Here is a 23,343-nt window from a genome sequence, read left to right as displayed (position 1 = left end):
CTTGGACTCAGTTTCCCAGCAGACACTGTGTACAGTGTTCCGCCAATCACAGATGTCTTTTTATCCTCGGACAAGAGAACGTCCGTGATAGGTGGAACACTGAACACAGTGTCTGCTGGGAAACCGAGTACGAGGATGAGAAGACGTCCGTGATAGGCTGCTGGGAAACGCCTATCACGGAACGGGACCAGGAGGAGACCGCGACTTTTAAACAATGAATGGATGCCTGCAGCCTGTAAAAATTTCAGGTACACCAACTTGGGCACAGGGAGGCTGCAATGGGCACAGTGAGGTGGCAATGGCCACATTGGCAATGGGCACAGTGAGGTGGCAATGGGCACAGTGAGGCGTGCAAATGGGCATTGTTGACCCTCTTTTCCACTTACAGTGGCTGCTGCATTCTCACCCTAGGCTTATACTCGAGTCAATAAGTTTTCCCACTTTTTTTGGGTAAAATTAGGTACCTCGGCTTATACTCGGGTCGGCTTATACTGGAGTATATACGGTAAGTTTTTCTTGTTTGTAGCTCTGGAAAATGTACACTTCAATTTAGTTACATATAACAATGGGCAAGTGTCTCTGTCTTCCATTGTGGGCTAGTAAGAACACTCTCTGTACATAGTGTGCAGGGAGTCTGAAAAATGTTTCTGGCTCTTGACTGCAACATGATAAACAGATTTTATTTTCCGAGTAACATATACCTCATAGTTATCTAGTATAAATGCTTGCAAAATTGGCAGAAAGTTTATACAATAATAATGACTACTGTCTTTGAAATAATACTCTAGTTGTTATTTCAAGAATGAAAATTCAATCATCTCTCCCTCATAGATTGCTGACCAAGGCCCAAATCAATGTGCTTCCATAGTCTCCAGCCACTGTGCCATGTTTGGCTGTTGTCTCTGAAACACGGTAATACATTTTTTTCTTACACATCCCTCAAGCCACTACCCTGTGTTTGACAATTCCTTGCCTATTGGCCCAGAATAGCCATTACTGATCTTGAAGGTTCAGCTTTAGAATTCAAACTTCATTAGCATTCGCTGAACCAAACCAAGGTAGATCAGGCTTATGCCTATTTATAATTATGACAATACAAAAGAATGAAAAACAAACTGCAAACGATGCACAAATTTATATTGTACAGACATTAATTATATAAACATATGATTTTTTTTAACAATCTTTTAAAATAGTTATCAATGTACACAGGACTTTATTTAATATTGGTCGTATCCCTTGAAAGTAAATTTACACATTTGACATCACTGTAAGTTATTCTTTCCTCTTTTCATCTGGAATTTGGCAATGTGTTTCCTGGAAGTGCTCGGTTTATTTTTATAGGATGGACTTGTGTTATTTTTCAACCTCACCTACTATGTAACTATGTATAAAGTAGAGCCCAGTTCTAAGTAATTATCCCAACCTACAGTGCTGAAAATTCTATCACCAGGAATGAATATACTACTACAGGATATGCAGCTCTCCTCCACCACCCACACTACATTCTCCGACAACTCTCTTCCCACCATCCACACTACATTCTCCGACAGTTCTCTTCCCACCATCCACACTACATTCTCCGACAGCTCTCCTCCCACCATCCACACTACATTCTCCGACAGTTCTCTTCCCACCATCCACACTACATTCTCCGACAGCTCTCCTCCCACCATCCACACTACATTCTCCGACAGATCTCCTCCACCATCCAAACTACATTCTCCTACAGCTCTCCTCCACCATCCACACTACATTCTCCGACAGCTCTCCTCCACCATCCACACTACATTCTCCGACAGCTTTCCTCCACCATCCACACTACATTCTCCGACAGATCTCCTCCACCGACAGATCTCCTCCACCATCCACACTACATTCTCCGACAGCTCTCCTCCCACCATCCACACCACATTCTCCGACAGCTCTCCTCCACCACCCACACTACATTCTCCGACAACTCTCCTCCCACCATCCACACTACATTCTCCGACAGCTCTCCTCCACCATCCACACTACATTCTCCGATAGCTCTCCTCCCACCATCCACACTACATTCTCCGACAGATCTCCTCCCACCATCCACACTACATTCTCCGACAGCTCTCCTCCACCATCCACACTACATTCTCCGACAGCTATCCCCCACCATCCACACTACATTCTCCGACAGATCTCCTCCACCATCCACACTACATTCTCCCACAGCTCTCCTCCACCATCCACACTACACTGTATATCCTGGTGTTTCCTCAAGAAAACTTTCTTGCACTATGAACTTGAATAGGACTCTCATCCGTGTGAATTCTTTTGTGTTTTTTAAGGTATTCTTTATGAGTGAACGATTTCCCACACTCTGAACAGGAATAAGGATTTTCACCAGTGTGAATTCTTTGATGTATAACAAGGCCTGCTTTACGAGTGAAATATTTCCCACACTCTGAACAGAAATAGGGATGCTCACCCGTGTGACTTCTCTGATGTTTAACAAGGACTCCTTTACAATTAAAAGATTTCCAGCACTCCGAACATGAATAAGGACGCTCACCCGTGTGAATTCTCTGATGTTGGACAAGGTTGCTTTTACGAGTGAAAGATTTCCCGCACTCTGGACAAAGAAAAGGACGTTTACCAGTGTGAATTCTCTGATGCAGAACAAGGTCTTCTTTCTGAATGAAAGATTCCCCACACTCTAAACATGTATGAGGACGCTCACCAGAGTGAATCTTTTGGTGTTGCACAAGGTTTCCTTTATGAGTGAAAGATTTCCCGCACTCTGAACATGAATAAGGACGTTCCCCCGTGTGTACTCTGAAATGTTTAACAAGCTGTGCTTTATGAGTGAAAGATTTCCCACACTCTGAACATGAATAAGGACGCTCACCTGTGTGAATTTTCTGATGTTTAACAAGGTCTTCTTTATGAGTGAATGATTTCCCGCACTCTGAACATGAATACGGACGCTGACCTGTGTGAACTTTCTGATGTTTAAGAAGAATATGTTTCTTAATAAAAGATTTCCCGCACTCTGAACATGAATAGGGACGCTCATCCATGTGAATACCCTGATGCGTAACAAGGTCTCCTCTATGAGTGAAAGATTTCCCGCACACTGAACATGAATAGAGACGCTCACCCGTGTGAATTTTCTGGTGCCTAACAAGATGATCTTTCCTATAGAAAGATTTCCCGCACTCTGAACATGAATAAGGATGTTCACCCATGTGAACTCTCAGGTGCTGAATAAGATGTCCTTTCTTCATGAAAGATTTCCCGCACTCTGAACATGAATAAGGGCGATCACCCGTGTGATCTTTCAGGTGCTGAATAAGTGTTGCTTTCTGAGTGAATGATTTCCCGCACTCTGAACATGAATGAGGACGCTCACCTGTGTGAATTCTTTGATGTTTAGGAAGATCTACTTTCCTATGGAAAGATTTCCCGCACTCTGAACATGAATAAGGACGTTCTCCTGTGTGAATTCTAAAATGTGTAGCAAGGGCCGCTTTTTGAGTGAAAGATTTCCCGCACTCTGAACATGAATAAGGACGCTCACCCATGTGAATTCTCAGGTGCTGAACAAGGTTTCCTTTCTGAGAGAAAGATTTCCCGCACTCTGAACATGAGAATAGATTGTCACCTCGGTGATCTTCTTCATGGGGTGAGGAAGATTCCTCGGGATTAGAAGGATCTGTTGATCTATCTGCAGTGTGAGATCTTACATGGATATTTACAATCATAGTATGTGATTGATGAGAAGATTCCCCCTGATCAGAGGGATCCATTGATGTCTCCGGACAGGAAGGTCTGTGATGTATATTTTGTGTATTTGGATTTCCTCCTGGAGGATCCTGTGTGATGACATTATCTTCTGACTTACAATCAGCAGATAATAGAAGATGTCTCTCTGAGGAATTCCTCACATCACATCCATCTGTTGGAAAGAAGTAAAAAATATAAAAAATATCAGTAGATGACAAATAAATTGAGTTTTAGCTCCTCCCCCAATCCATATGGACTTCCCGAGTCCATATATGATCTGAAAATTCTGTTTTATTTTGTTTTATTTACCAATGCCCCTTTAAGTCCCCCCACCTGTTAATGCAATTAGGTCACAGCCACTGTTCACTGTAGCACACCTCATTACTACAAAAAAATGGGAAAGGGGAATAACATTAAGGCACTCACATTGGCCCACATCCGAAATAGTAAATGGCGGACTTTAAAGGGCAATCACAGGGACATTTTTCGTTATAAAAGTAGAGTTTAATTACAAAATTATAAATATACAAATAAATTTCATTAAAATATTGACAAAAAAGAACATAGATACATATTTGAGCAATAGAACGTCTCGCCGACGCGTTTCGCCTTACGGCTTCTTCTGGACGAGTTGTATGGTTTTATAACAAGGAGGTATTGCTACTTGCATGTGTCAATTGAGTTGCTGCCTTCGAAGTAGTATGTGTCCCGGGGGGTAGCAGCTCCGCACAGGCTGCTACCCCCCCGGGACACATACTACTTCTAAGGCAGCAAGGCTTCTAAATCCGTTGGTTTGCCCTTTATTTTGGACAGTGCAGTGTGGCTGCCTAGCGACGGAATCTATTTTCCCTCCAGGTCCTTCCCACCTGTCTTCTGCCTTGTTGGTCTCGGTTGTTGCTTTTTTTACACCAACTTTGAGAACCTACTACCATTGTGGCTCCTTACACCATCAGGAGATCTTCTTTCCTCCTTCTACCTGGTTCACGAACTTACTTTTGGTACTACTCCAATGATTTGTGATGGATGCGGATGACCACCAACTCAATTGACACATGCAAGTAGCAATACCTCCTTGTTATAAAACCATACAACTCGTCCAGAAGAAGCCGTAAGGCGAAACGCGTCGGCGAGACGTTCTATTGCTCAAATATGTATCTATGTTCTTTTTTGTCAATATTTTAATGAAATTTATTTGTATATTTATAATTTTGTAATTAAACTCTACTTTTATAACGAAAAATGTCCCTGTGATTGCCCTTTAAAGTCCGCCATGTCGCTACCTAGCGTAGTACAATCTCTCTTTTTTTGAACACCTCATTACTACTCTCTTTGGTTAACCCTAAAGGTGTCCCAGGTATTTTACAATCCTATAGCGGGTACTAGAAAAAAATTGCCGTGTGCCACAAAGGTCTTCGGGTTTGGCTTGAAGAAAAGGTGGCAACCCTAATTACAGCACCAAGTGTTACCCCTTCCCACACCACACATTAACCCTTTATTAGGCAAACACATATTTAACCTGCACCTACCTACAGGATGATGGGAAGATCTGCCAATTCTCATTTTTATATTGACATTGTCTTTAAACTGTGACTGGTACTTACTTGTGTCAATATGTAGAGAAATGTCCTCCTGTTCACTTTTTAAAATCATCCCAACCTCCTCCGTGATTGGCTGATCACCCCCCACATACGTCTCTACAACTTCTTCCTTAACCTCAGCTTTTATATTAATCCGTTGTTCACCCTACATCAAAATAATACAACAATTCTTTTAAAGCTGAACTCCGGGCAGATATAAAAAACATAAATGATAGCAGCTCTCCATTCCCTACTACATCATTAAAAATAGTATTGTTTAATAAATGACATTAACCACTTCAGCCCCGGACCATTACACTGGTCAAAGACCAAGCCACTTTTTGCGATTCGGCACTGCGTCGCTTTAACTGACAATTGCGCGGTCGTGGGACATGCCTTCCAAACAAAGTTGACATCTTTTTTTTCCCCCACAAATAGAGCTTTCTTTTGGTGGTATTTGATCACCTCTGCGGTTTTTATTTTTTGCGCTATAAACAAAAATAGAGCGACAATTTTGAAAAAAAATCTATATTTTTTTACTTTTTGCTATAATAAATATCCCCAAAAAATATATAAAAAAAGTTTTTTTTCCCTCAGTTTAGGCCGATACGTATTCTTCTACCTATTTTTGGTAAAAAAAATAAAAAAAATCGCAATAAGCGTTTATTGATTGGTTTGTGCAAACGTTATAGCGTCTACAAAATAGGGGATAGTTTTATGGCATTTGTATTCATATATATATTTTTTTTTACTAGTAATGGCGGCGATCAGTGAATTTTATCGTGACTGCGACATTATGGCGGACACTTTTGACACATTTTAGGGACCATTGTCATTTTTACAGCGATCAGTGCTATAAAAATGCACGGATTACTTTGAAAATGACACTGGCAGTGAAAGGGTTAACCACTGGGTGGCGCTGTAGAGGTTAAGTGTTCCCTAGGGAGTGATTCTTACTGTTAGGGGGTGTGGCTACACGTGACACGTCACTGATGACCGGTGCCGATCATGGGAAACAGCCATCAGTGACAGTGTCACTAGGCAGAATAGGGGAATGCCTTGTTTACAAACGGCAACACCCTGTTCTGCCTTTCTCGAACGCAATCTCGGGCCACCCGGAAACATCGAGTTCATGAGGCACGTGGCGGTGCGCGCGGCCCACTCGGCGGCAAATTTAAAGGGACATACAGGTAAGCCAATGTGCCTGCCCGTGCCATTGTGTCGATGTACATCTGCTTGCGACCGCTCTCATCGGATGGACTGATCGTGTGTACAAGGCTTAACATTCATCAATTGTGACTTTTATTTGTCATTGTATTAACTTAAAGGGGTTGTAAAGGTACAATTTTATTTCCTAAATAGCTTCCTTTACCTTAGTGCAGTCCTCCTTCACTTACCTCATCCTTCCATTTTGCTTTTAAATGTCCTTATTTCTTCTGAGAAATCCTCACTTCCTGTTCTTCTGTCTGTAACTCCACACAGTAATGCAAGGCTTTCTCCCTGGTGTGGAGTGTCATGTCCCTTGAACTACAGGAGAGTCAGGACGCTCTCTACGTTGCAGATAGAGAAAGGAGCTGTGTGTTAGTGGGCGTCCTGACTCTCCTGGAGTCCAAGGGAGGGGTCGAGCACGACACTCCACACCAGGGAGAAAGCCTGTGTGGAGTTACAGACAGAAGAACAGGAAGTGAGGATTTCTCAGAAGAAATAAGGACATTTAAAAGCAAAATGGAAGGATGAGGTAAGTGAAGGAGGACAGCACTAAGGTAAAGGAAGCTATTTAGGAAAACAAATTGTACCTTTACAATCCCTTCGTTTTTAGGCATGAAAAAAAAAACGAAGTTTTTTCCAACTTCATCATTAAAACGGCGTTGCCCACACACCATCATTTAAAAAAAATGCTCTAGCAAAGCGCGGTGATGTACAACACGTACGACGGCACTATAAAGGGGAAGTTCCATTCGGAAGGCGCCACCCTTTGGGCTGCTTTAGCCGATTCCGTGTTAGTAAAAGACGATTCACGCTTTTCTGTCTGTTACAGCGTGATGAATGTGCTTACTCCATTATGAACGGTAGTTTTACCAGAACGAGCGTTCCCGTCTCATAACTTGCTTCTGAGCATGCGCGGGTTTTTCACGTTGTTTTAGCCCACACACGATCATTTTTTACAAGCCGAAAAACGACATTGTTTAAAACGTTGTTAAAAAATGCAGCATGTTCGAAATTTTGTTTGGTCGTTTTTCAGAACCCGAAAAATTATGTGAAGCCCACACACGATCATTTTAAATTACATTTTTAAAAAACTTCGTTTTTTTTCATGCCGAAAAACGATTGTGTGTACGCGGCATAAGTTGTATGCTCTACTGTACAATAGAAGGCTCCAATGTTGTCTTCTTATTTCCTTACCCATTTGTACCTTTTTCTATGAGAAAATCCAATAAAAATATATAAAAAAAAAGGAACTGCTGGATATAGAAGAATATCCTCTTAAGTCTACATGCCCAGTCCCACCTACTTGATCCTGGCAAGGGATGGTGTGATCCTTTTTTATGGCATCCCAGAAATAAAGAGGAAGGGAATATTTCACATACTAAACCCCAAAGATGATAAAATACATTTAGAAAATAGAGCCAGGGATTACATAGAAAAATATAATCTCATAGTTTAGAACACATATGAGTTTTGGTTTTATAATCCCATCTACCTGATGATGGTGAGGGATGGTGTGATCCTCCTGTATGGAATGCACAGAATACAGAGGACCTCCCTCCTCCATAGATTGCTGATCTCCAAAAGTTTCTACCTTTTCCACTTTAACCTCAACTTTGATGTCTTTCAGTTCTTCACCCTAAACCCCAAGGGTGATAAAACAAATTTGTAAAAGGAAACAAGAGATGACATAGAAGAATGTTATCTCAAAGTATAGAATTGTATTTGAGTTCTAGTTGCTGAGTCCCACCTACCTGATGATGGTGAGGGATGGTGTGACCTTCCTGTGTGGAATCCCGGGAATACAGAGGACGGGGACATCTCTCTGGTGGGTTCCCATTACTGGATCCATCTGTAGGAAACACACACATTGACTGAATACATTGTTTCTATGTGTTTATCAGATGATGGGGGATCTAGGTGGACCCTCCGTACTGCTCTCTCTATTACAATAATGTGCACCACCCTACAGTTTGGGCCCCACTGTTAGCTGGCAATACAGAGGACAGGAACATCTCTCTGGTGGGTTCCCATTACTAGATCCATCTGTAGGAAATACACACACTGACTGAATACATTGGGCTAGATTCAGCAATGATTTACGCCGGCGTATCCATAGATACGCCGCGTAAATTCAAAGCTGCGCCGGCGGATCTTCTTTCTGTATTCAGAAAGCAAGATACGCCGACATTAGCCTAAGATCGGACTGGCGTAAGTCTCTTACGCCGTCGTATCTTAGGGTGCATTCTCACGCTGGCCGCTAGGTGGCGCTTCCGTCGTTTTCGGCGTAGAGTATGCAAATTACCTAGTTCCGCCGATTCACAAACGTACTTGCGCCCGGTGGTAGTTTTTTACGTCGTTTGCGTAAGGCTTTTTCGGCGTAACTTTGCTCCTGCTTCTATGAGGCGCACGCAATGTTAAGTATGGACGTCGTTCCCGCTTTGACTTTTGAATTTTTTACGTCGTTTGCGTAAGTCGTTCGCGAATAGGGCTGGACGTAATTTACGTTCACGTCGAAACCAATACGTCGTCGGCGTACTTGGGAGGAATGCACACTGGAATATGTACATGGACGGCGCATGCGCCGTTTGAAAAAAACGTCAATCACGTCAGGTCATCACACATTAACATAAAACATGCCCCCCCTTCCACATTTGAAATACGCGGGCTTACGCCGGCCCCATTTATGCTACGACGCCGCAACTTACGGAGCAAGTGCTTTGTGAATACTGCATTTGCTCCTGTAAGTTGCGGCTGCGTAGCGTAAATACAATACGCTGCGCGGCCGTAACAATGCGCGCCCCTACATGAATCTAGCCCACTGTTTCTATGTCTTTATCAGATGATGGGGGATCTATGTGGACTCTCCGTACTGCTCTCTCCTTTACAATAAAGTCTCCTCTTACCCGGTGATGTGAGGGGCGGCTGATTCTCCATCATGACGTCCTTGTAGAGATCCTTGTGTCCTTCTAAATACTCCCACTCCTCCATGGAGAAATAGACAGCGACATCCTGACACCTTATAGGAACCTGACACACACAATGATACAGTCACCATCCAGACACATCCCTTGTCTGTTACTGGATAATGTCCCAGAATTCCCGGCACCGCTCACCTCTCCTGTCAGCAGATCGATGATCTTCTGTGTGACTTCTAGAATCTTCTTGTCATTTATTCTCTTGGGTTTCAGGAAATTAAGTGAAGGCACTGTAATGGTAGAATGGTGACCAGACTTCCCCGGAAAAATACTTTGCAATGAAAGAACAACACTAATGTCATGTGACCTCCCAGAATCCTCCTCACCTCTCCGGTCAGGTCTGTGTTTTATTATTAGGGATAAGAGTGATGTCATGTGACCTCTCAGAATCCTCCTCACATCCCCGGTAAGCAGGTGGGTCATCTCCAGGTTAAAATGTAAAGTAGGATTCCAGCTATGCCTAACTAGTCTTAAAAATGCTCCCTACTCCCTCCTAACACCTATACTAACCTGTGTAAAAAAAATATGTATATATTGTACTTTCAGCCTGCATTGGCTTAGTCACGTGATCCCCTTTCTCGGGTTCATGGCTGTGTTTTTCAAAAATTCTTTAAATGTTTTATATTAAATTTAACGTTATTAATCAGTTAGTAAAAACTTTTAATAATGATTATAATATACAGTATATATGTGTGTATCAGCATCTGTTGGAGATTAAAAGACGGCACAGAGACTATGGAGGAAGAGGACGGACATGACAGGAGGGTTACTGGGTGTAAATATAAAATAATAACTTATTACCTCCTCTGCTGCCAACTCTAACGTCTTTACTCCTTCTCAACTCACCTCTCACCCGGAAATTCCTTTCTAGCCCCCTACATCACTTCCTGTCTGTGTATCACTTCCTGTCTGTACATGACATCACTTCCTCCCCAGTTGTTGTATCACTTCCTGTGTCTGTACAATCACACTCTTCCTGTCTCTGCGTTCCACTCAATATAATTGGAAACGATCTGCACCTTGTCAGTAAAGGGGAGTCCCGTCTATTTTCACTATGTGAATATTATAAGATAAGTCTGCCATGGTTAAAAAATAATAACCACCAGATCCTGTAACCATCTTAAAAGCACAGAAAAATGATGCCAATTGCTTATATGTCGTGTTTTTCCTCCCTTGCATTGTGTTTATGTGTCTGTAAGACCACATACACACTATTGGATTTTCTGCAGATTTTTGTCTTCAGATTTACCAAAACCATATAATATGAGGTCAAACCTTCAGGCTGGATTCACACTTGTGCAGTGCGAATTTTAGCTCTCTTATCTCTGCAGAGAGATAAGACAACATCTCCGTTTTAGCTGCAAATTTGGAGATCTGGGAGAGGGGAGGGGGGAAGTGTATTGAGGTGAATGAGACAAATCCTGAAGAGAAATGAACACATCTGCAAATCAGATGCGTGTCCATAGAACATAATGGGCCTGAGCCGCACCACAATGCCTAGAAAACGCACACGTTTTTTCGGCAGTGCGAATGCATCACACATATGTGAACCAGCCTTGTTGAAAACAATGTATTTAGAAATGTTCTGCAAATTGGATGCGGTTTAAGCCACACTCAATTTGCATAGGTGTGAACCCGGCCTAAGAGTTTCAAATTAGTATGCAATCAGCCAGGCCCTTCACTAGATGGTTTTGGTAAATCTGAAGACAAAAAAATCTAATAGTGTGTTTTAGGCTTCGTACACACGATCGGACTTCCATCTGACTTTTCCGTGGATTTTGGTCCGAAGGGCGATGTCCGTGAACCTTTTCTGCATACACACGGCAGAACATTTTACAGCCAACATTCACCAAATCACGTGGTTTTTCAGCTTTTTACTGCCACCCTTTGGGCAACTTCTGCTATTGTTGTCTGATGTTTAGCATTGGTTCTGAGCGTGCGTGTTTGTACTTTTGGATTTTAGTCCAGTGGACTTGTGTACACACGATCGGATGATCCTCCATCGGACATTTGTTGTCGGAAAGTTTGAGAGCATGCACAGCGAACATTTCTCCGATGGACCATACAGACGGTCGGATTGTCTGATAAAACACGTCCGTCTGACCGTTGTTGTCGAAAAGTCAGATCGTGTGTATGGGCCTTAAGGCTGTGGATGGACAGTTGGATAAATGGTTCTATATTTAGGATGTATTTGAACTATACACCAGAGGCTCTGGATGGACAGTTGGATAAATGGCTCTATATTTAGGATGTATTTGAACTATACACCAGAGGCTCTGGATGGACAGTTGGATAAATGGCTCTATATTTAGGATGTATTTGAACTATACACCAGAGGCTCTGGATGGACAGTTGGATAAATGGCTCTATATTTAGGCAGGGGCGTCCCTAGGGGGGGGCCAGAGGGGGCCCTGACCCCCCCAACATCATGCTGTGCCCCACCATGTGCCCCCCCCAAAAAAAAAAAAAATTTAATTTTTTTTGCAATTTTTGTATTTTGCTCCCCGAGAGGGAGAGCGTCCCCAGTAAGCTCTGCGGGGAATTCCTCCCCCTCCTTGTGCTCGTCGACACTGCATAATGCGAGCGCTCACACAACCAGATATTCTAGCCTGGGCCGTGTTTAAGTGTGTGCACTGCAGACTGCAGTACACTGTAATCACTGAACTACATTATCTCCATCCCTTCTGTCCCCCCCGATCTGTCTCCCTCCCCCTCTCCTGTTCTTTCAAAACATTCACAATTTACTTTCACTTTCAGTTAGGCAGGTAATATATGGTGCAAATTTCTTTCCTGCATCCACAGATTGCAGGAAAGAAACTTGCATGATTCCCCCCATCAACAGACAGTGGTGACAGGGGAATATCCCTCCTGCCCAGCAATTATATTCTCCCGACAAACAGTGATTATCACCAGTGGCTATACAGCAACCACACGTGATAATTATAAGAGAATCTGCTCATTAATGGTTCAAATCTCAGCCAGTTTCTGCTGAACCAGCTGAGATTTAAACTGTCTATGGCTGGTCTTAGCTCTTAGGCAGCCCATACATTGATTAGCACTTGTGGAGTGTCGGCTTCCTGGCGGGATTGGGCATGTAGGATTTCAAACACACCCGAGCCCATCTCTATTGGTTGTAGACAGTTGAGCTCCCTGCAGGTTGCTTAGCAGCAGTGGACCCTTCTCTGACATGCTGATCGGGATGCAATCCAGGTGATGCTCTTAGTCAAATCCTAGTCATAAATATCAGTGATTTTATTGATCAAAGCCCAGACTTTACAGGCATAGAGCCCACACTTTACAGGCATAGAGCCCACATGGCTGCTGATCATACGGTTGATTATATTCATGTGGTTGTACTCTTGATGCTAATAAATACTCTGTTTATTAGATCTGACTGGGAGCATCACCTGGATCACATGCCGATCAGCATGTCAACAGAGAAGGTTATACAGCATTACTGCTGCTAGGTGACCAGCTGGGGGCTTGGCTCTCTATAACCAATAGTGCCAGCCTTCCCCAGCATGCACCCATAATGTCACCAGCACTAGGTCCTAATAGACTGCCGCCGCTGCCAAGGAGACAGACGCCAGACCAGCTCTGTAAATAGCAGGGACAGGACAGCTGGGGAACCCTAGAGTGGCAGAACACCAGGGACCGGTGGCAAGACAACCTTTGCAATGTGTTCTGTATTTTTATATGTTGGTTCTATGAGTGCATCGAGGCCTGCTGGTAATGACTGCGCTCCCAATAAGCATTTTAAATAAATAAATAAATAAACCCTGATAGTTCTCCCACTGCTTTGGACCCTTATATTTTCTTGGTGTGCTGGTGACATATATCTCTTGTTTTCTGCCACCCTGGGGGGCCCCAGTATAGTAGGAAGGGAGCTCACTGCAGAACATGTGAAAGGGCCCATAGTGGGATCGTAGTAAAGGGCCCCAGGATATATATATATATATATATATAATTGCATTTTATAGTTGGACCCCCTACTTTTGTCCCTGTCCCCCCATGTGCCCCCCCTAAATATGAAAGCTGGAGACGCCACTGTATTTAGGATGTATCCGATCTATAAATCAGAGGCCTTCTTTTGGTGGTATTTGATCACCTCTGCGTTTTTTATTTTTTGTGCTAGAAACAAAAAAAAGGCAGACAATTTAGAAAAAAATAATATATATATTTTATAGTTAAAAAAGTAAAAAATTGAATTTCTTCAGCAATTTAGGCCAATAGGTATTCTGCTACATATTTTTGGTAAAATCCCAAAAAGCGTATATTGATTGGTTTGCGCAAAAGTTATTGCGCCTGCAAACTATGGGACAATTTTATGACGTCACGCATTCTCCGAAGCTCTCCTCCCACCATCCACACTACATTCTCCGACAGCTCTCCTCCCACCATCCACACTACATTCTCCGACAGATCTCCTCCACCATCCACACTACATTCTCTGACAGCTCTCCTCCACCATCCACACTACATTCTCCGACAGATCTCCCCCACCGTCCACACTACATTCTCCGACAGCTCTCCTCCCACCATCCACACTACATTCTCCGACAGATCTCCTCCACCATCCACACTACATTCTCCGACAGCTCTCTTCCACCATCCACACTACATTCTCCGACAGCTCTCCTCCACCATCCACACTACATTCTCCGACAGATCTCCTCCACCATCCACACTACATTCTCCGACAGCTCTCCTCCACCATCCACACTACATTCTCCGACAGATCTCCTCCACCATCCACACTACATTCTCCGACAGCTCTCCTCCACCATCCACACTACATTCTCCGACAGATCTCCTCCACCGTCCACACTACATTCTCCGACAGCTCTCCTCCACCATCCACACTACATTCTCCGACAGCTCTCCTCCACCATCCACACTACATTCTCCGACAGATCTCCTCCACCATCCACACTACATTCTCCGACAGCTCTCCTCCACCATCCACACTACATTCTCCGACAGATCTCCTCCACCGTCCACACTACATTCTCCGACAGCTCTCCTCCCACCATCCACACTACATTCTCCTACAGTTCTCCTCCCACCATCCACACTACATTCTCTGACAGCTCTCCTCCACCATCCACACTACATTCTCCGACAGATCTCCTCCCACCATCCACACTACATTCTCCGACAGATCTCCTCCACAATCCACACTACATTCTCCGACAGATCTCCTCCACCGACAGCTCTCCTCCCACCATCCACACTACATTCTCCTACAGTTCTCCTCCCGCCATCCACACTACATTCTCCGACAGCTCTCCACCGTCCACACTGCATTCTCCAACAGCTCTCCTCCATCCACACTACATTCTCAGACAGCTCTCCTCCATCCACACTACATTCTCCGACAGCTCTCCTCCATCCACACTACATTCTCCGACAGCTTTCCTCTATCCACACTACATTCTCCGACAGCTCTCCTCTACCATCTACACTACATTCTCCGACGGCTCTCCTCCCACCATCCAAACTACATTCTCCGAGAGATCTCCTCCACCATCCACACTACATTCTCTGACAGCTCTCCTCCCACCATCCACACTGCATTCTCCGACATCTCTCCTCCAACAAAACTAAATTCTCCGACAGCTCTCCCCCACCATCCACACTACATTCTCCGACAGCTCTCCTTCACCATCCACACTAAATTCTCCGATAGCTCTCTTCCACCATCCACACTACATTCTCCGACAGCTCTCTTCCACCATCCACACTACATTCTCCGACAGCTCTCCCCCACCATCCACACTACGTTCTACGACAGCTCTCCTCCACCATCCACACTACATTCTCCGACAGCTCTCCTTCACCATCCACACTAAATTCTCCGATAGCTCTCTTCCACCATCCACACTACATTCTCCGACATCTCTCCTCCACCATCCACACTACATTCTCCGACAGCTCTCCCCCACCATCCACACTACGTTCTACGACAGCTCTCCTTCACCATCCACACTAAATTCTCCGATAGCTCTCTTCCACCATCCACACTACATTCTCCGACATCTCTCCTACACCATCCATACTACATTCTCCGACAGCTCTCCCCCACCATCCACACTACATTCTCCGACAGATCTCTTCCACCATCCACACTACATTCTCCGACAGCTCTCCTCCACCATCCACACTACATTCTCCGACAGCTCTCCTCCACCATCCACACTACATTCTCCGACAGCTCTCCTTCACCATCCACACTAAATTCTCCGATAGCTCTCTTCCACCATCCACACTACATTCTCCGACATCTCTCCTACACCATCCATACTACATTCTCCGACAGCTCTCCTCCACCATCCACACTACATTCTCCGACAGCTCTCCTCCACCATCCACACTACATTCTCCGACAGCTCTCCTCCACCATCCACACTACATTCTCCGACAGCTCTCCTCCACCATCCACACTACATTCTCCGACAGCTCTCCTCCACTATCCAAACTACAGTCCCAGAAAACAAGAAAACAGGAGCACACGATCCTCATTAGCATTAGCATGACAATATACATTTATTGAGAGAACAAAATAGCACACATACAGTTAACATTTTTGAAAATCAGCATGGGTAGTAGGAAAGACCAAGATGGATAAAAAGCAAGGCTGTGTGCAGGAACATCAACTCCAATTCCTCTGTCCGGTATCACAGGAATCTGCTTTGACTGTTGTCAAAAAGTCCGCCAATCAACGGCATTCTGTGCCTTTGTGGTGACCTCTACGTGCTGATGGAACAGGGGCGGTAACATTTTATGAAGGAATCCCTTCCTCCCACGGTCCACCCATTCTACGACAGACCCCCCCCACTGTCCTTACTTTTTTCTGGCAGTTGTCCCCAGCACACTATCCACACTACATTCTCTGGCAGGTTTCTTTCCAATGCCCACACTACAGTGGATTTTCTGGTGTTTTACAAGATTATCTTTCTTATAGAAAGATTTCCCGCACTCTGAACATGAATAAGGACGCTCACCCGTGTGAATTTTCTGGTGTTGCACAAGGCCTCCTTTCCTACTGAAAGATTTCTCGCACTTGTAACATGAATAAGGATGTTCACCTCTGTGAGTTCTCTGATGTTCAACAAGGTGGTCTTTCCTAAGGAAAGATTTCTCACACTCTGAACATGAAAAAGGACGCTTACCTGTGTGAATTCTCTGATGTTTAGCAAGATGATCTTTCCTAGTGAAAGATTTCTCACACTCTGAACATGAAAAAGGACGCTTACCCATATGAATTTTCTGGTGTTTAACAAGGTGATCTTTCCTAAGGAAAGATTTCCCGCACTCTGAACATGAAAAAGGACGCTCCCCTGTGTGAATTCTCTGATGTAGAACAAGGCCCCCTTTAAGAATAAAAGATTTCCCGCAGTCTGAACATGAATAAGGACGCTCGCCTGTGTGAATTCTCTGATGTTTAGCAAAGTCTCCTTCATGAGCGAAAGATTTCCCACAATCTGAACACAAAAAGGGACGCACACTCGTGTGAATTCTCAGATGTTTAACAAGGGCTCCTTTATAAGTGAAAGATTTCCCACAATCTGAACACGAATAGGGACGCACACCCGTATGAATTCTCTGATGTTTAACAAGGTCTCCCTTATAACGTAAAGATTTCCCGCACTCTGAACATGAATAAGGACGCTCACCTGTGTGAATTCTCTGATGTTCAACAAATTGTCTTTTATAAGTAAAAGATTTCCCGCACTCTGAACATGAATAAGGACGCTCACCCGTGTGAATTCTCTGATGGTTAACAAAGTTTCTTTTGTAAGTAAAAGATTTCCCGCACTCTGAACATGAATAAGAACACTCACCGGTGTGAATTCTCTGATGTTCAACAAGGTGTCTTACGTCAGTAAAATATTTCCCACACTCTGAACATGAATAAGGACGCTCACCTGTGTGAATTCTCTGATGTTTAACAAGGTCTCCTTTATGAGTGAAAGATTTCCCGCACTCTGAACATGAATAAGGACGCTCACCCGTGTGAGTTCTCTGATGTTTAACAAGGTTTCCTTTAAAAGTGAAAGATTTCCTGCACTCTGAACATGAAAAAGGGCGCTCACCCGTGTGAGTTCTCTGATGTCCAATGAGATTATCTTTCTTATGGAAAGATTTCCCGCACTCTGAACATGAATAAGGACGCTCACCTGTGTGAATTCTCTGATGTCTAATGAGATTATCCTTCTTATGGAAAGATTTTCTGCACTTTGAACATGAAAAGGGATGCCCCTCCATGTGAACTCTCTGGTGCTGAATAAGTTGTACTTTACTGGCGAAAGATTTCCCGCACTCTGAACATGGATAGGGACGCTCCTTCATGTGAATTTTCTCATGTTTAGCAAGGTCTTTTATATTAAAAAAATCTTTATTGCACACTGAACATGGGAATAGATTGTCACCTCGGTGATCTCCTTCTTGGGGTGAGGAAGATTCCTCGGGATTAGAAGGATCTGTTGATCTATCTGCAGTGTGAGATCTTACATGGATATTTACAATCATAGTATGTGATTGATGAGAAGATTCCCCCTGATCAGAGGGATCCATTAATGTATCCGGACAGGAAGGTCTGTGATGTATATTTTGTGTATTTGGATTTCCTCCTGGAGGATCCTGTGTGATGACATTATCTTCTGACTTACAATCAGCAGATAATAGAAGATGTCTCTCCGAGGAATTCCTCACATCACATCCATCTGTTGGAAAGAAATGTGAAAAAAATAAATTGTAAGAAGTTTATAAACAACTGTAGTTTTAGATTTACCTTCCTCATAAGCATGTGCACAGGGTGTGCCGGAAGTGCTTGGACACACCCTAATCACCCCATGTGCATTAGCATCATCGCCCTATGTGCCGGCGGAAATACTCTATTAAGCCCTCCTTACTAGGCAAACATCCTGTATATTTAACCTTTTCGCACCTGCCAACGGGATGGGGTGATGATCTGCTAATTATATAAAAAAAAAAATCCGTAAACTAAAATCTTTATACTCAGAAGTAAAATGAGACTGTGACCCATTTCTTCCATAGTGCCTATACTTACATGTATCGTTAGGTGGAGAAATTTCAACCTGTTCACTGTGGTTCCAGGCTCGTTCTCTAGGAGGTTTCTGTTTTGCAGCGGGCCCTAAGTTAGGGACCCAGCTGCTTAGTAGTGTTTGCCTAGTGCCAAGCTACCCCTGCCAACAGAACCTTCACCACTGTCCTCCAACATTTATTATCAAAAGTTTTTCCTTAAACTAGAAATCGTTATATTCAGAAGTAAAATGAGACTGTGACCTGTTTCTTCCATAGTGCCTATACTTACGTGTGTGGATAGGTAGAGAAATATCATCCTGTTCAGTTTTCGAGGCCTTACACACCTTCGTTCCAAGCGTGGTCTCTAAGAGGGTTCCGTTCTGCAGCGGGCCGAAATGTATGGACACAGCTGCTCAGTAGGGTGACCACATTTCCAAACTACCATTCAGTGACACCCTCCTTCCCAAAATCAGCTTTTGCTCTAACAAATCACAGCACAGTGATTGTAGAAATCATAAATCCTGCCTTTTGTGTCCAATCACAAGCAGGGGGCGGGGATTGTGCTCCTCCAGACATTCCCAGCCAGGAGAAATCCTGTCAGTGAGTAAAGCGGTGATGTGACGGCCTTTTTTGGGGGCATCAGATCGGCCCGGGGGGTGGCTGTGTCAGTTTAATTCTGGGACACTGTATTGTATTGGAATAAGGGTACCCGAGACACGTGGTCACCCTACTGCTCAGTAGTATTAGTCTAGTGCCACGGTACCCTTACCTTCACCACTGGTCACCACCATTTAAGATCCAACATGTTTACTTAAAACTACAATGCTTATGTAGCACTACCCCCGAAGGAGCTGCTGGTTTGTTTTGGGTGACATGTTACCTCGTGGCTCCTCCGCCATCCAGGGGTGTATGGTGAATGTAATAGTAAAGGAATGTCCATGACAGGTGTCTTTTTCTGTGCTCTTTATTACACAGCCGGGTAAAAACAATAAAACTTGTGGTGAAGAGTAAAGATGTAGTACGAGAAGAAACAGCAGACTTAGGCGTAACAAATAGGAAACAGTCCTGCTTCAACAACACTTTATTTTCTTCGCCACTCTAGCCGGAGTGGGTATAGTGTACCTGGACAGGCCTCTCTTACTGACCTGGCAGCCAGAGTATCACTCGGAACTTTAAGCGAAAAGTCTCTGCCATAGACCATCCTTAGAATTGAGATAGCGGAGATAATCCTCCTTGATAGACTTTGTGCCTGGATCTCCTTCAGGTAGTTTGCAGTTAGGTTACCGACTGATAGGTGACCAACGTCCAGCCTTTCAGTGTCCGGTCACCTTGATCCCCGGTGGATTGTCGAGACCCTATTGGATCGTCAGCCTCTCTTGGCTCTCCTTATGTGAACTCCCCACCGAACAGCTTACTCTCAAGGGAACAACGCTTGGGATCTTCTCAGGGTTGGGGACCCAGTGGATCACTGGGGCCCAGCCACAGCTCAAATTTTCCGGACCAACGTGGTCCTGGAAACCAGGAACACCGCGTGGCACGTGCACTCCGGCCTGGTAGGCCATTTCGCTGGGGCGCCGTGATGTGGTCAACCTAAAAGGTGGGCGCCACTCTGGAAGAAGACCCAGACCAGTGGCGTCTGTCCCATTAATACCCTCCCCCAGCATGCACAGCGAGGAAAACTCCTCCTGGTAGGCTGCTGGGGAAAAGCACCCAAACCTCGACTCCACTGCTGCCACCTATCATCCTGGGGTGGCATCAGCACCAAAGTAGTGACAGAATGAGCCCACAGCACAGCCAAGCTGAGACAGAGACCCGAATTCAAACAAATCAGCCTAGTCAGAGCCAACTAACTCTCTGACCCCCTCTAAATTTAAATTTGCACCGGTTCTTAGAAGTAACCAGGCGCTACACTTATACTCAGAAGTAAAATGAGATTGTGACCTGTTTTTTCCGTAGTGCCTATACTTACTTGTGTTGATAGGTGGAGAAATGTCCTCCTGTTCACTCTTCATAATCATCTCAACCTCCTCCGTGAATGGCTGATCACCCCCCACATACGTCTCTACTACTTCTTCTTCTTTCACCTCAGCTTTTATATTAATCCGTTCTTTACCCTACACCCCAAAATAGAAAACATCTATTAAAGGCAACTCAATGCAGATATAAAAGACACAAATGACAGCAGATCTGCTTTCCCTGCTACATCATTAATAACATATATATTTTTTTTAATTAACCACCTGCTTATCGGGCACTTTTACCCCCTTCCTGCCCAGGCCAGGTTTCAGCTTTCAGAGCTTTCGCTCTTTGGATGACAATTGCGCAGTCATGCAACTCTCTACTCAAACAACATTTTTATATTTTTATTTTTACACAAATATAACTTTATTTTGGTGATATTTAATCACTGGTGTTTTTTTTTTGCCAAATAAACAAATAAAATACCGGAAAAAAAATAAAACGTTCATAGTTTGTTATAAGATTTTGTAATTTTTTCCCCTTTACTGCTGTGTGCTGATGTGAAGGAATGTGATGAGCATAATGATAAATTAGAAAATGTCTATTCTCTATGCACCTCTTTACCATACTATGAAGTCTATATTGCTTTTTTTTCATGTACACCACTGCGGTAATCCTTCCTTACTCAAATCAGCCTCTAATAACACCCCCTCCCACCGAAAAGACTGGAGAAGACAGAAATGGCGCACACCCCCTTCTCCCACGCATCTTTAGGAATGCGGAAGTGAATAAAGATCAGAGGGACAACCAAACTTGACCATCATGTTTTCGCACTCTTCTTGTATTTCAGCCAATCAGATGTGCTTTCCAGTTCTACATTAACATAATAGTGACGTATCATGCTGTGTGTAAAAAGTTTAGTACTGCCTGTAATAAAGCAGAGATAACGGTGTAGTTCAACTGAGACGGATGTGTCCGTGAGTTATTCCTAGCCGTGCACGCAAAGTTATCTGAACTCCAGAATTCGGAACAGCAGTAGAATCCATATTAACCCCTTTGTGGTTCACCCACCATCATACTGATGAGGCAGCACAGATAGGTGGCCCTGATGAGGTGGCACTGATGAGGTGGCACTGCACCGATTATCAGTGTACATGTCACTTTTACACAAGCAGGTTACTGTCTCTCTTCTCCTCTCCTCACGCTGTCAGCATGAGGAAAAGTGCGCCGATAACAGGCTTCTGTTAACATCCGTGAACAGCTGTGTCTAATCACAGCCGATCACGTGGTAAAAAGGCCCTGATTGGCCCTTGATCCTGATCACAGAGCATGCCGCCCACACACTGCAGCGGGCGCCATCAAGGAAGACTGTCATATGAAATAGCCAGCCACGCTGTAGCCATCATTCAGCAATAACGTGGTCGGCAAGTGGTCGCTGTAAGCAGTGTAAGTACCTGAATGTAACCTGGCATCAGGTTCTTTTAGTACCTGTACATAAGAGCTCAAACTGGGAGAGGGATGTGAATTGCTCAGTCCCACCTACCTGATGATGGTGAGGGATGGTGTGATCTTCCTGTATGGAATCCCGGGAATACAGAGGATCTCCTTCCTCCATAGACTGCAGATCCCCGGACTTCTCTTCTTTTTCCACTTTAACCTCAACTTTGATGTCTTTCTGTTCTTCACCCTAAACCCCAAATATGATGAGATTTGTAAAAGGAAAAAAATGACATAGCAGAATGATATCTCAAAGCGTAGAATTCTACACTATTTGAGTTCTAATTGCTCAGTCCCACCTACCTGATGATGGTGAGGGATGGTGTGACCTTCCTGTATGGAATCCCAGGAATACAGAGGAGATGGAACTCGCTCACCCTAAAACCCCAAAGATGATAAAATACATTTTAAAAGTTGAGCAAGAGATTACAGAGAAAAATATAATCTCATAGCTTAAAAAGACATATTTAGTTCTACAGGCCCAGTTCTTCCTACCTGATGATGGTGATGGATGGCGTGATCTTCCTGTGTGGAATTCTGGAAATACAGAGAAGGGGGACATCTCTCACCCTAAACCCCAAAGATGATAAAATACATTTATAAAATGGAACAAGAGATGACATAAATGTTAGCTTTTGAATTTGAATTTCTCAGTCCCACCTACCTGATGATGGTGAGGGATGGTGTGATCTTCCTGTGTGGAATCCCGGGAATACAGAGGACCTCCCTCCTCCATTGACTGCGGATCCCCGGACTTCTCTTCTTTTTCCACTTTAACCTCAACTTTGATGTCTTTCTGTTCTTCACCCTAAACCACAAATATGATGAGATTTGTAAAAGGAAAATGATGACATAGTAGAATGATATCTCAAAGCGTAGAATTATATAATGTATTTGAGTTCTAGTTGTTGGGTCCCACCTACCTGATGATGGTGGGGGATGGTGTGATCTTCCTGTGTGGAATCCCGGGAATACAGAGGACGAGGACATCTCTCACCCTAAACCCCAAAGATGATAAAATACATTTATAAAATGAAGCAAGAGATTGCAGAGAAAAATATCACCTCATAGCTTAAAATACCTATTTAGGTCTACATGCCCAGTCCTACCTACCTGAACCTGGTAAGGGATGGCGTGATCCTTCTGTATGGAATCCCAAAAATAGAGAGGAGGGGGAAATCTCTCACCCTAAACCCCAAAGGTGAAAAAATACATTTATAAAATGGACCAAGTGAAATGTCATCTCAAAGCTTTTGAGTTCTAGTTGCTCAGTCCCACCTACCTGATGATGGTGGGGGATGATGTGATCTTCCTGT

General features: G+C 43.9%; 1 protein-coding gene, 2 long non-coding RNA genes and 1 pseudogene across 3 annotated transcripts in view; all 4 read right to left on the bottom strand.

The window, feature by feature from the left end:
- Positions 1-22,986, bottom strand: part of LOC120910196 — a 41,288-nt pseudogene extending 18,302 nt beyond the window's left edge.
- The window catches only part of LOC120910546 (zinc finger protein 850-like), a 1,103,195-nt gene that overhangs the window by 1,037,076 nt on the left and 42,776 nt on the right, over positions 1-23,343 (bottom strand).
- LOC120910303 lies at positions 9,547-10,428 on the bottom strand. The gene is made up of 3 exons (XR_005741510.1): positions 10,325-10,428; positions 9,662-9,753; positions 9,547-9,575 (listed from the first exon to the last, which is right to left on the bottom strand). It is a non-coding gene; the product is annotated as an uncharacterized LOC120910303 (long non-coding RNA).
- On the bottom strand, positions 22,983-23,324 carry LOC120910304. Its single transcript, XR_005741511.1, has 3 exons — positions 23,310-23,324; positions 23,141-23,215; positions 22,983-23,025 (listed from the first exon to the last, which is right to left on the bottom strand). It is a non-coding gene; the product is annotated as an uncharacterized LOC120910304 (long non-coding RNA).

Source organism: Rana temporaria, chromosome 8 (assembly GCF_905171775.1).
Source record: "Rana temporaria chromosome 8, aRanTem1.1, whole genome shotgun sequence".
Lineage (NCBI taxonomy): Eukaryota > Metazoa > Chordata > Amphibia > Anura > Ranidae > Rana > Rana temporaria.
This window is presented reverse-complemented; position numbering and strand designations above follow the sequence as displayed.